The following is a 17,154-nucleotide window of genomic DNA, read 5'->3' on the forward strand; positions in this document are numbered from 1 at the left end:
TTGAGAAGAGTAGTACAGTGGTCCCACTTAAATTTGGTTTTCAACATGCTTATCTTGGGACAGCTAATCCGCTGTACCAGTGATTGTCTGAGAGGGGAGTTTTCTTCTACAAATCGTGTTGGTATTCAGGGTTCAAACCTCTTTGTACGTGAGCTGCAACTCCCCGTTTTTCCTGGTCTAAATGTTAATTCATTTACGAATCCTTTTATGCACTCTGGTAGAAGGGGACGGTTCCGTCAGGCTGACACACTCTCTGACCTCACTCGGGAAACAAAGCACATTCCTCTAAACAGGGTGTGAACTGTCAACCCCCCAGCAGCTCCCTCCTCCCCTCTGTGGGTGAGAGAGGGTCTTTTTACTGTCATCCATTGCCAAGCTGATCTGACCCATTCGCATTCTCACAGGACAGTCATGACAGGTATGACACTTGGCACACCTGTATTTGGGGAGTTTCTCCCATTCTCCCACTCTGCAGATCCTCTCAAGCTGTGTCAGGTTGGATGGGGAGCATTGCTGCACAGCTATTTTCAGGCCTCTCCAGAGATGTTCGAGCAGGTTCAAATCTGGGCTCTGACTGGGCCTCTCAAGGGCATTCAGAGACTTGTCCTGAAGCCACTCCTGTGTTGTCTTGGCTGTGTGCTTAGGGTCATTGTCCTGTTGAAAGGTGAACCGTCGCCCCCACAGTCTGAGGATCTCTCTGTCTTTGCTCTGTTCATCTTTGCCTCGATCCTGATTAGTCTCCCAGTACCTGCTGCTGAAAAACATCCCCATGGCATGATGCTGCCACTACCATGCTTCACCGAAGGGATGGTGCAAGGTTTTCTCCAGACGTGACACTTGGCATTCAAGCCAAAGAGTTTGATCTTGGTTTCATCAGACCAGAGAATCTTGTTTCTCATGGTCTGAGAGTCTTTAGGTGCCTTTTGGCAAACTCCATGTGTGCTGTCATGTGCCTTTTACTGAGTAGTGTCTTCCATCTGGCCGTTCTACCATAAAGGCCTGATTGGTGGAGTGCTGCAGAGATGGTTGTCCTTCTGGAAGGTTCTCCCAGCTCCACAGAGGAACTCTAGAGCTCTGTCAGAGTGACCATCGGGTTCTTGGTCACCTCCCTGACCAAGGCCCTTCTCCCCCGATTGCTCAGTTTGGCCAGGCGGCCAGCTCTAGGAAGAGTCTTGGTGGTTCCAAACTTCTTCCGTTTAAACATGATGGACTGGGGGTCCTCCAGAGTGGCGCAGAGGTCTAAGGCACTGCATCGCACAGCTTGAAGCGTCACTACAGACCCTGGTTTGATCCCAGGCTGTGGCACAGCCAGCCGTGACTGGGAGACCCATGAGGAGGCACAAAATTGGCCCAGCGTCATCCAGGTTAGGGGAGGGTTTGGCCGTCCGGGATTGCCTTGTCCCATCTTGCTCAAGCGGGTCAGGCGCCTTCAAGCTGACTTCGGTCGCCAGCTGAATGGTGTTTTCTCTGACACATTGGTGCGGCTAGCTTCTGGGTTTAGCGGGCAGTGTGTCAAGAAGCATTGCGGCTTGGCAGGGTCGTGTTTCGGAGGACACATGGCGCTCGACCTTCGCCTCTCCTGAGTCCGTAGGGGAGTTGCAGTGATGAGACAAGACTCAGTACGACAAAAGAATGATGGAGGCCACTGTGTTCTTGGGGACCTTCAATGCTGCAGAATTCTGTTGGTACCTTTCCCCAGATCTGTGCCTTGACACAATCTTGTCTTGGAGCTCTACGTACAATTCCTTCGATTTCATGGCTTGGATTTTACTCTGGCATGCACTGTCAGCTGTGGGACCTTTATAGACAGGTGTGTGCCTTTCCAAATCATGTCCAATCAATTGAATATACCACAGTTGGACTCCAATCAAATTGTATAAACATCTCAAGGATGGTCAATAGAAACAGGATGCACCTGAGCTCAAAGTCTCTTAGCAAAGGTTCTGAATACTTATGTATATAAGGTATTTCATTTTTTTGGCAAAAATGTCTAAAAACTTGTTTTCGCTTTGTCATTATGGGGTATTGTGTGTAGATTGCTGAGGATTTGTATTTATTTAATCCATTTTAGATTAAGGCTGTAATGTAACTGTCACGTCGTGTATGTAGGTGGCAGGGAAGTCAAGCGCAGGAGAATTAAACTTGGTATAAATGGAGTATTTTAATAACTTAAAACATAAACTCCAAAACCAAAGTCCATAATAAAATAAATGTCGGTACAAGAACCTGTTGCACACCAATCCATAAAACATGAACATAACAATAAACAATCTCTGACAAAGACATGAGGGGAAACAGAGGGTTAAATACACAACAATTAATGAATGGGATTGGAACCAGGTGTGTAAGAAGACCAGACAAAACCAATGGAAAATGAAACATAGATCAATGATGGCTAGAAGACCGGTGACGTCGATCGCCGAGCACCGCCCGAAACAAGGAGAGGCATCGACTTCGGCAGAAGTCGTGACAGTAACAAATTGTGGAAAAAGTCAAGGAGTTTGAATACTTTCTGAAGGCACTTTATGTAGACACCCACACACAGATAAAGCTGAAAATGCTTATATGTCTCTAGGAATGGTATGTTTTATTCCTCTCAGAAAGGAGAGAAAAATAACCAGTCTGATTGATTGGAGTTTGGACACACCTACTCATTCAAGGGTTTTTTCATTATTGTTTATATATTCTACATTGTAGAATAATAGTAAAGACATCAAAACTATGAATTAACACATATAGAATCATGTAGTAACCAGAAAAGTGTTAAACAAATCAAAATATATTTTATATTTGACATTCTTCAAAGTAGCCACACTTTGCCTCGATGACAGCTTTGCACACTCTTGGCATTCTCTCAGCCAGATTCATGAGGTAGTCACCTGGAATGCATTTCAATTAACAGGTGTGCGTTGTTAAAAGTTAATTTGTGGAATTTCTTTCCTTAATGCGTTATTTAAAAAAAATATATCGGCATTATCTTTATGTGTACTTTATATCTGGTTTAAGTTTTAAGTTTACACCAAAAATGGTTTATCATTGTAACGGTCGTCTTGTGGTGAATGAGCGGACCAAGGCGCAGCGGGTGATGAAGACATAATGAATATTTATTAACAGAACGACGAAACACAAAAACTCTTAAACAAACTACAAAACAAATAAACGACGTAGACTGACCTAAAACATGAGAACTTACAAATACACGAAGAACAGGTACAGACTACAAACAAACGCTACAGTCCCGTGTGGTACGAACATACATACAGACACGGAAGACAATCACCCACAAACAAACAGTGAGAACAGCCTACCTTAATATGGTTCTCAATCAGAGGAAACGTCAAACACCTGCCTCTAATTGAGAACCATATCAGGCAACACATTAAACCCAACATAGAAACACAATACATAGAATGCCCACCCCAACTCACGCCCTGACCAACTAAACACATACAAAAACAAGAGAAAACAGGTCAGGAACGTGACAATCATCCCAAATTATTATTTTTATTATTATTATTTTTATTATATAGTATACAGTACAAGTCAAAAGTTTGGACACACATACTCATTATATATATATATATTCTGGCATCCTCCAAGTTACCAACTAGTGAATAAATGATAGCTGGGAAGGTAAAGAACTTGAAAGGAACTTTGTTTCATGGGGATGCTATTTGAAAGTTCCTCTGTGGTTGCTGAAATTGTAGGAACGGTTTTAGGCAAGTGCAGACTATAACGCTACACTTAAAGTGGAAATGTAAGATTTTGCCACTGTTACCATAAACAATCCATATTAATTATGTGTGATTTGAATAGTATGTACATTCAATTCAGTTTGAAAGATGTAAATTGTGTGCTGTCACCTGTACTAGGGATTGATACAATCTCACCAGGGATGTCAGTAGGTGTCACGCCCTGACCTTAGAGATCCTTTTTATGTCTCTATTTTGGTTGGTTAGGGCGTGAGTTGGGGTGGGCATTCTATGTTTTGTTCTATGTTGTCCTTTTCTATGTGTTTGGCCTGGTATGGTTCCCAATCAGAGGCAGCTGTCAATCGTTGTCTCTGATTGAGAACCATACTTAGGTAGCCTGTTCCCACCTGTGTTTGTGGGTAGTTGTTTCCTGTTTTGTGTTTTTTCACCTTACAGGACTGGTTCGTGTCGTTCACTCTCTTTGTTGTTTTTTGTCATTCAGTGTTCAGTTTATTTGATTAAATTTACTATGAACACTTACCACGCTGCGTGTTGGTCCGATGATTCCTATTCCTCATCATCAGACGAAGAGAAGGAGTGTTACAGTAGGCCTATGGATAAACATTCAGAACATTAAAACTTTGCTCATCAGAACCGGTATTATTCTGTTGCAGTGTGTAGCCTTGTAGAGAACTTTGCCCATCACTACAGAATATTTATGTTTGCAACATTTCTGGGCATTTTCTGCAACATTCCCTATGATATACAGTCAGGTCCAAAGTTATTGGCACCCTTGAGAAAGGAGCAAAAAATACTGTATAAAATAAATAATACAAATACTACATTTTTCTCCACAAAATTTTTACTAGTACCATTTCTCAGAGAATGAGTGCCAATAATATGTTAATGTTTTTTGTTGTTATATTAGACTGTTACAACACAGATTAAAATGCTTTAGTTCCATTGCATTTATTAGGTTTTCTAACGACCATGCAACATCACACACTGATGGCTTTCTATTCATTATTGATTTATAATTCATTATCAAATAAGTTACACTCATTTCATTCCAGCTAGGATAATTGATTTGGTAATGTCTTTGTGAAGTGTTTAATTGATAGATCCTATTTTTTTCTGTGGTTGGGTCTCTCCTTTTTATATGAATGATTAAAGAGAGAAAATGTAATCAGTCTCAGAACCCTGCAGTAGATTTGCGTACAGTACTTCCATCTGACTAACCAAGTGGAGCGAGTGACGGCATCCCAATGGCCCCATATTCCATACATAGTTCACTACTTTTTACCAGAGCCCTATGAGGAATAAGGTACCATTTGGGACACAGCCAGTGTCTTTGACCAAATGGCCAACTAATCGCCTCCCTCCCTCCTCCCTGTTCCAGATGACCCAATTGACATATCACACTTGGCACCTCACAGTATTAATGAACGTGTTTCATCATCTGTGATTAAATTGGATGCTTTATGATTCATCAGCAACATTTTTTGTGGGAATTAGAGTCTCTCCGAGGGGATTGACCATTTTAATTGCCGGTATGTGCACGGCACAACAGAAAAGAGAACGCGGGAGTTGCCTGCTGCCCACATAAATTCACCTGTGCATCAGCATTTTCACCAAAACCTGCTAGCAGAGGTGATACTACTGTAGCAAAAAATATTATTTTCAACATTACCAGCACTTCAATATCAGCATAATTTTGAACCCACGTACAATGGCTCCCTCCTTCAAAGCAGTTGTTGAGTGTGGCTGCATGGAGAGAGACAATCTGTTTTGTTCTTCTAAGTACTTTAATGGCTCTTCAACAAGCACACATGCTTCCTAATTCAATCTCTATGGAAATGGAGAATCACATTTTAATTTATGTAATACTCAACTGCCTTGCGAACATGCACAGCAATTTATGGAAATCAGACCCTTCTATTGAGCCAAAATTAAGAAATGATTATCCTTAGCTCCGAAGTGTGTTTTTCGAATAACCCGGTGTGGATTACACATTAGTAATCCATGTTAGTGTCATTTAGAAAACGATAGGCAGCTGAGCTTTTTATATTTCTCTACATATTTATGGAACGTCACTACGATGAGTGCTGCTGACATCAGGGTTTCCGAATCAAAATATAGCTGTTACTTTGTGAAAGAACAAAATGTTCTGAGTCCATACAGATTCTTTTGATGTGATAATATGGCTTTGGGGTAAAAAATGTAAATGAGGCGTGGATTCCCTTTTAGAATGAGATCTGAGGCAGCAGCCCTGTCTGTCTGTCTGTCTGTCACACACACACACACACACACACACACACACACACACACACACACACACACACACACACACACACACACACACACACACACACACACACACACACACACACACACACACACACACACACACACACACACACACACACACACACACACACACACACAGAGGCAGGAAGGCAGTACTGCCACTCTGGCCTTTCCTGTGCCGCCCGAGCCTGGCTATGGGACGACAGGTGACTGGCATTGCCTCCTCTTCCTTTGCCTCCCCTCATAAAAGTTTTGAGCTGCACCTGAATGAAATAATAAAATCCACCTCTAGCTAGATATGAGGAAAAAGTCTGATTGACCCACAGCTTAAAGGCAGTTCTGCAAACCTCTTCTTTACTCTTTGAATCCGCCTGTGGTTCGCCTGAGAGGTAGTGGCGTGGCCAAATCCTTCTCCGGTACTGAGGGTGGGGGCAGAGGGAGAGACGGAGGAGATAAAAATAGAGCCTCATTACTCCATTATTGCAGCCCATTGTCTGTTGCTAGGCAATGGTATCAGATTAACACTAATTATCATTTTATCACACTTTTCTTTCCCCTGTCGTTTTTTCTTCTGTTTTACTCTACCTCCCTCTCGCTCCCTCTCTCTCTGTCTCTCTGCTGTAAAGTTGAAACTGTGATTTTGATCATTTGCACTGAGGAGTTACTTTAGGAATTCACATTAAGATATTTACATTCGGAAGCATTTCATTTTCTGATATTATGAGAAAATAATCAATAAGAGCGATCCAATATTGGTGAAGGGCTGATATAACGTTAGTCCCTTTCAGAAATACCAGTCATTTGGCACATCACATTAAAACACCACTGATATATCTAGTTTGGGAAGTGCAGGACACGAGCAGAATCCAGAGAGTAATACAATTGTCTTAATCTGTTAGTCTGGAATAACTCAATTCAAGGTCACCTACTGGGCAAAAACTGGTTGAATCAACCTTGTTTCCACATCATTTCAACACAAAATAAAAATATGTGATGATGTTGAATTAACATAGAAAATTGATTGGACTGGCAAAAAGTTGTCAACGTGAAATCAAGGGCATTTAATCTTTTTTTTCACCCAACTGTTAACCTAAATCCAATGACATGGTGACATTTGTTGTTGATTTCATGTTGAATGCACGTTGGTTGACAACTAAACCAAATGTACAGTACCAGTCAAAAGATTGGACACACCTACTAATTCAAAGGTTTTTCTTTATTTTTACTATTTTCTACATTGTAGAATAATAGTGAAGACATGAAAACGAGGAAATAATACAAATGGAATCATGTAGTAACCAAAAAAGTGTTAAACTAATCTAAATATATTTAACATTTTTGATTCTTCAAAGTAGCCACCCTTTGCCTTGTTGACAACTTTGTACACTCTTGGCATTCTCTCAACCAGCTTCACATGGAATGCTTTTCTAACAGTCTTGAAGGAGTTCCCACATATGCTGAGCACTTGTTGGCTGCTTTTCTTTCGCTCTGCGGTCCAACTCATCCCAAACCATCTCAATTGGGTTGAGGTCGGGTGACAGTGGAGGCCAGGTCATCTGATGCAGCACTCCATCACTCTATTTCTTGGTCAAATAGCCCTTACACAGCCTGGATGTGTGTTGGGTCATCGTCCTGTTGAAAAACAAATGATAGTCCCAGTAAGCGCAAACCAGATGGGATGGCGTATCGCTGCAGAATGCTGTGGTAGCCATGCTGGTTAAGTTTGCCTTGAATTCAAAATAAATCACAGACAGTGTCACCAGCAAAGCACCCCACCCCAAAACAGCTCATCCTCCATGCTTCACGGTGTCACGCCCTGACCTTAGAGAACCTTTTTATGTCTCTATTTGGTTTGGTCAGGGTGTGATTTGGGGTGGGTATTCTATGTTCTTTCGTTCTATTATTTGTATTTCTATGTTTTGGCCGGGTAGGGTTCTCAATCAGGGACAGCTGTCTATCGTTGTCTCTGATTGAGAACCATACTTAGGGAGCCCTTTTCCCCACCTGTCTTTGTGGGAAGTTGACTTTGTTTGTGGCACTAAAGCCTTTAGCTTCACGTTTTTTTGGATTGTTTATTGTTTTTGTCGGCATCATATAAATAAAGTAATATGTACGCTCACCACGCTGCACCTTGGTCCTCTTCATTCAACGGCCGTGACAGAACTTCCCATCACCAAGGGACCAAGCAGCTTGGTAAGGAGTAGCAGCGCTATCTGGAGAAATGGACATGGGAGGAGATACTGGACGGTAAGGGACCCTGGAGGCAGGCTGGGGAGTGTCGCCGTCCACGGGAGGAACTGGAGGCAGCAAAAGCAGAGCGGCAGCGTTACGAGGGAACATGGCCAGCAAGGAAGCCCGAGAGGCAGCCCCCCCAAAAATGTTTTGGGGGGCACACGGGGAGTTTGGCTGAGTTAGGTTGGAGACCTGAGCCAACTCCCCGTGCTTACCGTGGCGAGCGTCGTACTGGTCAGGCACCGTGTTATGCAGTGGAACGCACGATGTCTCCAGTACGCGTTCTTAGCCCGGTGCGCTACATTCCAGGTCCCCGCATCTGAAGGGCTAGGGTGAGCATCCAGCCAGGACGGGTTGTGCCAGCCCTGCTCTCCAGACCTCCAGTGCGCCTCCTCGGCCCAGTATATCCTGCGCCGGCTCTGCGCACTGTGTCTCCGGTACGTCTGCACAGCCCAGTGCGTCCTGTGCCAGCTCCCCGCATTTGCAGGGTGAAGATAACCACCCAGCCAGGACGGGTTGTGCAGGCTCTAAGCTCGAGACCTCCAGTGCGCCTCCACGGCCCAGTGTATCCGGTGCCTCTGCCTCTGCCAAGGACAAGGCCTCCTGTATGTCTCTCCAGCCTGGTGAGGCCTGAGGCAGCTCCACGTACCAGATTGCCCATATGTCTCCTCACTCCAGTGATGATCCATGGCACGAAGCCTCCAGTGATGATCCATGGCAAGAAGCCTCCAGTGATGATCCATGGCACGAAGCCTCCAGTGATGATCCATGGCACGAAGCATTCAGTGATGATCCATGGCAAAAAGCCTCCAGTGATGATCCATGGCACGAAGCCTCCAGTGATGATCCATGGCAAGAAGCCTCCAGTGATGATCCATGGCACGAAGCCTCCAGTGATGATCCATGGCACGAAGCCTCCAGTGATGATCCATGGCAAGAAGCCTCCAGTGATGATCCATGGCAAGAAGCCTCCAGTGATGATCCATGGCACGAAGCCTCCAGTGAGGAGTCATGGCACGAAGTCTCCAGCGACGGTCTCCAGTCCGGGGCTTCCAGCGAGGGTCTCCAGTCCGGGGCCCCCAGCGACGGTACCCAGTCCGGGGCCCGCAACGAGGGCACTTGAAGAAACGTTCAAAGTTCTTGAAATGTTCCGTATTGACTGACCTTCATGTCTTAAAGTAATGATGGGCTGTTATTTCTCTTTGCTTATTTGAACTGTTCTTACCATAATATGGACTTGGTCTTTTACCAAATAGAGCTATCTTCTGTATACCACCCCTACTTGTCACAACACACGTGATTGGCTCAAATGCATTAAGAAGGAAATAAATTCCACAAATTAGCTTTTAACATGGCACACCTGTTAATTGAAATCCATTCCAGGTGACTACCTCATGAAGCTGGTTGAGAGAATGCCAAGAGTGTGCAATGCTGTCATCAAGGAAAAGTGTGGCTACTCTGAAGAACCTCAAATATATCATATATTTTGATTTGTTTAACACATTTTATTTGGTTACTACATGATTCCATGTGTTATTTCATAGTTTTGATGTCTTCCCTATTATTCTACAATGTATAAAATAGTAAAAATAAATAAAAACCCTTGAATTAGTAGGTGTGTCCAAACTTTTGACTGGTACTGTAAATCAAAACTAAACGTTGGACTGGCATCTGTGCTCAGTGTGAAGGCACCAATTTTCCGGTTAACATCCCAGAACCTACAGTAAGCTAATAGTGTACTCTGACTGCAGGTTTTTCTCTGAGATGGAACCCATCCAGAGGACTGAAGAAAAAACTTTCCACCTGTACACGGAGTTCCTCCTCTGTTCTTTGAAAATGTGTTTTCCTGCTTAGGAACTAGAATGGGAGGTGTATGTAATGTAAGCTGTGTTTTTGTGTTAAAAAGAGAATCCTGCTGCTCACCCTAGTCATAGTGATTTATTCCTGTGGATCTCTGGCACCCGTGTAGGCCACAGCTCGGGGGCACACAGCATTCTTCCAGACCTGCCCATTGTTTCTCTATGCTGGCAGTAATGAGAGCTTCCATAGGAACAGAGCCCATCTTTCCTGTCAGGGTGAAGAATGCAGGCGGTGTGCTGTGTGCAAAAAGCCCACACACAGATGCACACAAACACACATGCACGAGCACACACAAATACACTACAGAGAGGCAAACAAGTAACACATGCACATACATACACACAACAACACAAAGAAAGATTTGCCGGAAAATGTAGACACACGCACGCATGCACGCACGTACACACATACACACCTTCCAGCGACACAGACACTGTTCAAACACCTCAACAGCCCATAAATCACAGTGTCATTTCACACTAGCCTCCTGCAGTTAAGGCAATTAGGAGGAGGAAAATGCACTTATTTTTCCCTACATTTAGCATGCAAGAACATAATAAATATAACATTATGCATATGTAAGGTCTACATTTCCTGAAATATAATGTGGCTATCTGTATATGTACAGTACCAGTCAAAAGTTTAGAGACGCCTACTCATTCAAGGGTTTTTCTTTATTTTTACTATTTTTGACATTGTAGAATAATAGTGAAGACATCAAAACTATGAAATAACATATTAATGGATTCATGTAGTAACCAAAAAAGTGTTAAATCTAAATATATTTTATATTTGAGATTCTTCAAAGTAGCTTCCCTTGTTGACAGCTTTGCACACTCTTGGCATTTTCTCAACCAGCTTCATGACGTAGTCACCTGGAATGCATTTCAATTAACAGGTGTGCCTTGTTAATTTGTGGAATTTCTTTCCTTCTTGATGCGTTTCAACCAATCAGTTGTGCTGTCACAAGGTAGGGGTGGTATACAGAAGATAGCCCTATTTGGTAAAAGACCAAGTCCATATTATGGCAAGAACAGCTCAAATAAGCAAATAGAAACGACAGTCCATCATTACTTTAAGACATGAAGATCAGTCAATGAGGAACATTTCAAGAACTTTGAAACTTTGAAAGTTCCTTCAAGTGCAGTCACATAAACCATCAAGCGCTATGATGAAACTGGCTCTCATGAGGACCGCCACAGGAAAGGAAGACCCAGAGTTACCTCTGCTGCAGGAGATAAGTTCACTAGAGTTACCAGCCTCAGAACTTGCAGCCCAAATAAATGCTTCTCAGAGTTCAAGTAACAGACATCTCAACATCAACTGTTCAGAGGAGACTGTGTGAATCAGGCCTTCATGGTTGAATTGCTGCAAAGAAACCACTACTAAAGGACACCAATAAGAAGAAGAGACTTGCTTGGGCCAACAAACACGAGCAATGGAGATTAGACCGGTGAAAACATGTGCTTTGGTCTCATAGGTCCAAATTTGAGATTTTTTGTTCCAACCGCCGTGTCTGTGTGACGCAGAGTAGGTGAACGGATGATCTCCGTATGTGTGGTTCCCACCGTGAAGCATGGAGGAGGAGGTGTGAGGGTGTGGGGGGGGCTTTGCTGGTGACACTGTTGTGATTTATTTAGAATTCAAGGCACACTTAACCAGCATGGCTAACATAGCATTCTGCAGCGATACGCCATCCCATCTGGTTTGTGCTTACTGGGACTATCATTTGTTTTTCAACAGGACAATGACCCAACACACCTCCAGGCTGTGTAAGGGCTATTTGACCAAGAAGGAGAGTGATGGAGTGCTGCATCAGATGACCTGGCCTCCACAATCACCCGACCTGAACCCAATTGAGATGGTTTGGGATGAGTTGGACCGCAGAGTGAAGGAAAGGCAGCCAACAAGTGCTCAGCATATGTGGGAACTCCTTCAAGACTGTTGGAAAAGCATTCCAGGTGTAGCTGGATGAGAGAATGCCAAGAGTGTGCAAAGCTGTCATCGAGGCAAAGGGTGGCTACTTTGAAGAATCTCACTTTTTTGGTTACTACATGATGCCATATGTGTTATTTCATGGTTTTGATGTCTTCACTATTCTATAATGTCGAAAATAGTAAAAATAAAGAAAAACCCTTGAATTAGTAGTGTGTCCAAACTTTTGACTGGTACTGTATATTAATTGAGAACAAGCTGGATTTGGGGCAGAATGAGAGTATTGCTATTCCAATTAAGAAAAATTCTAATAATTTGTGGCACAAACTGTTCAGGACAAAATGATGGGAACTTACACCATGCAATTTTTCAAGTCAACCATATTCTACTGTAGGTGTTTCCTTTTCACTGTAAGAGTTTCACTGTACGTGAGATGTGTAACGGTCAATAAACTCTCATCCATTCAGTGATTTCAGAACTTCTGTTCTTCCTTCTCTCTCCAACGCTCTAGAATCCTGGTTCTCCTTCCGTAATGTAATTCTCTGACTTTCCAACTTCCCTAAATGTGGATGGCTCTTCACCTTAAGAGGAGCTATCCATCTATGATTTATTACGGTGAAGCACTGAGTTTCCATCTTCGCCCCTGGGTTGTCACTGCTGTTCTATAATTGGGCGAGCCGCATGACTGACCTAGCCAGTGTTGATGCTTCAGCCACGCGATAGCTAGCGCCAGCACCGACGCTGTCTTTCTTTGGGAGATTACCTCCCTTGTCTTCTTTCGTTTTATTTTTCACCAACAGAGAGTGAAAGTAGGACGCCATTTGCGTCTCCTTCATTAATTGCTCTGCCCTTTCTAGCTCAACCACAAAACAACCCCCTATAAAAGTGACGAAGTAAAAGGAAAGCAACAAACAAACGAAAAAATAAATAAAGAACCGCAGCCAGTGCTGGACCCAGCTTTGAGGAATGGGTCAAATTAATGAGCCTGTTGTATCTTGTGAGCTGGAGGGAGGTGGAGGCAGCTCACTCCTGCTCGCCCTTTGAGAAAGTCATAATGATGGTGCTCTGTCTCCCTCACTGTTCCCGGTTCAAGGGGGGATGCTGCTACAGGCTCTGGACTTGACCTGACCCCTATGACTGGCCTCAAAATGTAATTTGCCCTTGTGACCCTGTTATGTCTCCTGCATCCTCCAACCATCCTTCCAACCTCAGCGTGTCATCCCTTCCTTTTTTTACCTGGCTGAGAAGACCTCTAGAAAGCTGGGGTGGAAACCATCGATCTCTCCCCTCTACCTCTCCCATCTCTCCCCCCTTTCTCCCATAGCTGTGTATGTCTCTGTCAGGGGAGGAAGTCTGCTTCCAGGTAGGCAGGCCAGTTTGTTTCTCACCAACTCCACCCCTCATTTCCTTTCACTGTAGACAGTCAACACACAGAGCTTATGTAAAGCAATATTTACCTTTATAGGCTATGTCTGTGTTGGGCATCACTTATTAATGCATGGATCTCAATGGAAATGGAGAGGCATCCCGGGTCATGGGTGAGTATTTATGTCTCCCAGGGGAAGAACAGACCAATTAGCCAGGAAGACAACAATGTATTTCTGCTAATTACTCATGCTTCCTTTATGTCTGAACAAGAGGATCAACATTAAACAAAAAAAAGTGGGGGGGTAGCTGAACAAAACAACACTGACACAGAAAAATAGTTTAAACTCCCTGTATGCTATAGGACTGGGAAGTACTGTAAAGGTGTTTTGAAAGAGGACTGTGTGCTTATAAGACAAGGATTTCCCCTAGAGGCCAGTATCTCTATGTTATAGTGTCAGTGTTCCATCTTTGAGGAAATGTGTTGCCTATAACAGGAACATGGTTGATTAGCATCTCCTTGATTATCTGCTAATAAAAGGTGTGTAGCCACCGGTATTAAAGGTGTGGACCAACCAACAGTAAAGGTGTGGACAGGCTCTGTCGACCCCCTGCCATTTGGGCTTTACACCTCCCTTTCCTCAACTCCTCTCGGCTCCTCTCTGTTCCTGATACCACCCTGGAGCCCGAGCTGCAGAAACCAACCTTCCTCTTCCAGCCATCCTCTCTGAAGCAGTGGTTTCCATGACAACCTCGGGAGCTCAGCTCGCAGGAAAGTTTCTATCTTCACTTCTCGAAAGTCGGGTGCTCCGGGAGTCACAGAGGTGCTTTAGCTACAGGTGACATGAAGAGGAGCACTAAATATGCAGAAAAACAAAGCAGGGAGGGAGCGGCTTGGAGACGGATGGTATTTTTACGCTCCGTTCACCAACTCCCAACCCTTCTCTCTCTTTGCCACGAGGAGTCATGAAGTGGTCTCTAATGAGTGGAAAGGGATAGGCGTCAGGCACGAAGACATTGTCTATTGTGATAAGACACCCCCAATAAGAGAGTGGCTGCCATGGCAAGGCTTACTAGACTCCTACCAGAAAATGTGCTTTCTTAATCTGTCATTTTCAGATTCGAAGTCACCAGGCAGTTGATGAATTTCACTGCAGTTTGCCTTATCCTCTTTAAGTCCTATTCTCCCACTGTTGTTCACCAATGCAGATACCAACCGTGTTTCATTCCCTCTCTACTTTCTTAACATTAACCACACTGCCAGTTAACCAGAGGGGTGAAATAGGACATTGTGAGGAGCACGTCTGCAATTCCCCTCCACACACACATCCACGCCGGACGCACACACGCAAACACACACTAACACACACACGATGTTCTATCTACTGGCTCTCTGCAACTGAGAGAACCCAGTGAACGTGTGATGTAGCTAACATATTTTGCCTGACTCTTTACGGTGGTTCTGTTCTACAAGGCAGACATTTTGCAAGGAACAGATTGGGAGCTCAACGCTCCAATTAAGGATCGGAGCGAGTACAAAAGCAGGTTATGGTAAGAGCTCCTGTATCGCACATCACGAAAGACTTCAAGTTTGTGTGTGTGTACCTTTGTTCCCCCCACCCACACTCAAACCCTTTGATATTTAGTGGCTCTGCACCTTTGCAGCAGCCACCTGCGAGAGGAAGCCTGAGCCAGATGATGTGTGTATATTGACAGGCAGCTTCACAGCAGGTAGCTAGCGCATCAGCTTGTTACAAAGGGAATTTCAGGTCTGTGCAGTGTGACACTTGGGGAATGTAAGGTGCTCAAAAGCACTCACACACACACACACACACACATGCGGCACACACACGCATGCACGTACGCACACAGACACACACATACATGCGCAGACACACACACACACACACACACACACACACACACACACACACACACACACACACACACACACACACACACACACACACAAAGCTACAGTTTTTTGGTTTTCACCTGTCATCCCAGCACAGTTGAGGCGTACGTTCACCTGGGCCAGGAGCAATCAATGCTACCTGCAATTATACTGCCACCTTACCCTCCCCATCATGGTTGCTGTCATAGGTTCTGTTGTCTGCTTATTAGACCAGAGACAGGGGCAGGGTGGGGGAGCAGTGGAAGGGGAGGGGAAGCAGGTCCATCCCCAACCCCTTCATGAGGCAGAACACAGATGTGTAGCATGGGCATCACCTGTCAGAGCCATCATCACATGACCTCCCCACCTGCCTCTCTCTCTCTCTCTCTCTCTCTCTCTCTCTCTCTCTCACTCTCTCGCCATGCAATTACTGATCTCATCACATGCTCGAGCCTTCTGCTCAGAAAATCCCATTGTCTTAAATTTGCAAGACCTTTCTGACCCGTCGTGAGGATGGGGAGTGGAAGGTAGAGAGAGACCAGGAGTAATGAGGTGAGAGAAAGAATTAAAGTACACTGCATGACCAAAGTATGTGGACACCGGCTTGTCAAACATCTCATTTCAAAATCATGGGCATTAATATGGAGTTGGTACCCCCTTTGCTGCTATAACCGCCTCCACTCCTCTGGGAAGGCTTTCCACTAGATGTTGGAACATTGCTGCAGGGACTTGCTTCCATTCAGCCACAAGAGCATTCGTGAGGTTGGGCACTGATGTTGGGTGATTAGGCCTGGCTCGCTGTCGGTATTCCAATTCATCCCAAAGGTGTTCGATGGAGTTGAGGTGAGAGCTCTGTGCAGGCCAGTCAAGTTCTTCCACACCAATCTCGACAAACCATTTCTGTATGGACCTTGTTTTGTGCACGGGGGAATTGTCATGCTTAAACAGGAAAGGGCCTTCCCCAAACTGTTGCCACAAAGTTGGAAGCACAGAATTGTCTATAATGTCATTGTAAGCTGTGGCGTTAAGATTTCCCTTCACTGGAACTAAGGGGCCTGAACCATGAAAAACAGCCCCACACCATCATTCCTCCTCCTCCACCAAACTTTACAGTTGACACTATGCATTCGGGCACGTAGCATTCTCCTGGCATCTGCCAAACCCAGATTCATCCGTTGGACTGCCAGATGGCAAAGCAGGATTCATCACTCCAGAGAACGAGTTTCCACTGCTCCAGAGTCCAATGGCGGCGAGCTTTACACCACTCCAGTCAACGCTTGCCATTGCACATGGTGATCTTAGGCTCATGTGTGGCTGCTTGGCCATGGAAACCCATTTCTTGAAGCTTCCGATGAACAGTTTTTGTGCTGACATTGCTTCCAGAGGCAGTTTGGGACTCAGTAGAGAGTGTTGCAACCGAGGACAGACGATTTTTACGAGCTACGTACTTCAGCACTCAGTAGTCTTGTTCTGTGAGCTTGTGTGGCCGACCACTTTGCTGCTGAGACGTTCTTGCTCCTAGACATTTGCATTTCACAATAACAGAACTTACAGTTGACCGGGGCAGCTCTAGCAGGGCAGATATTTGACGAACTGACATGTTGGAAAGGTGGCATCCTATGATGGTGCCACATTGGGGGTCACTGAGCTCTTGAGTAAAGCCATTCTACTGCTAATATTTGTCTATGGAGATTGCATGGCTGTGTACTCAATTTTATACACCTGTTGTTACGTTCCCCAGTTTCTGTGTTGTAGTTTGCGTATTTGAGTGTGTGTGTTTCAGGAGATGGCTTCCTGAATTCTCCCCAAGCAGCTGATTGGTCAGCCCCATTGATGATTGGAGCTGACCCCGCCCCCTCGTCAAGTTAC

This window comes from Salvelinus namaycush, chromosome 13 (genome assembly GCF_016432855.1).
Source record: "Salvelinus namaycush isolate Seneca chromosome 13, SaNama_1.0, whole genome shotgun sequence".
NCBI lineage: Eukaryota > Metazoa > Chordata > Actinopteri > Salmoniformes > Salmonidae > Salvelinus > Salvelinus namaycush.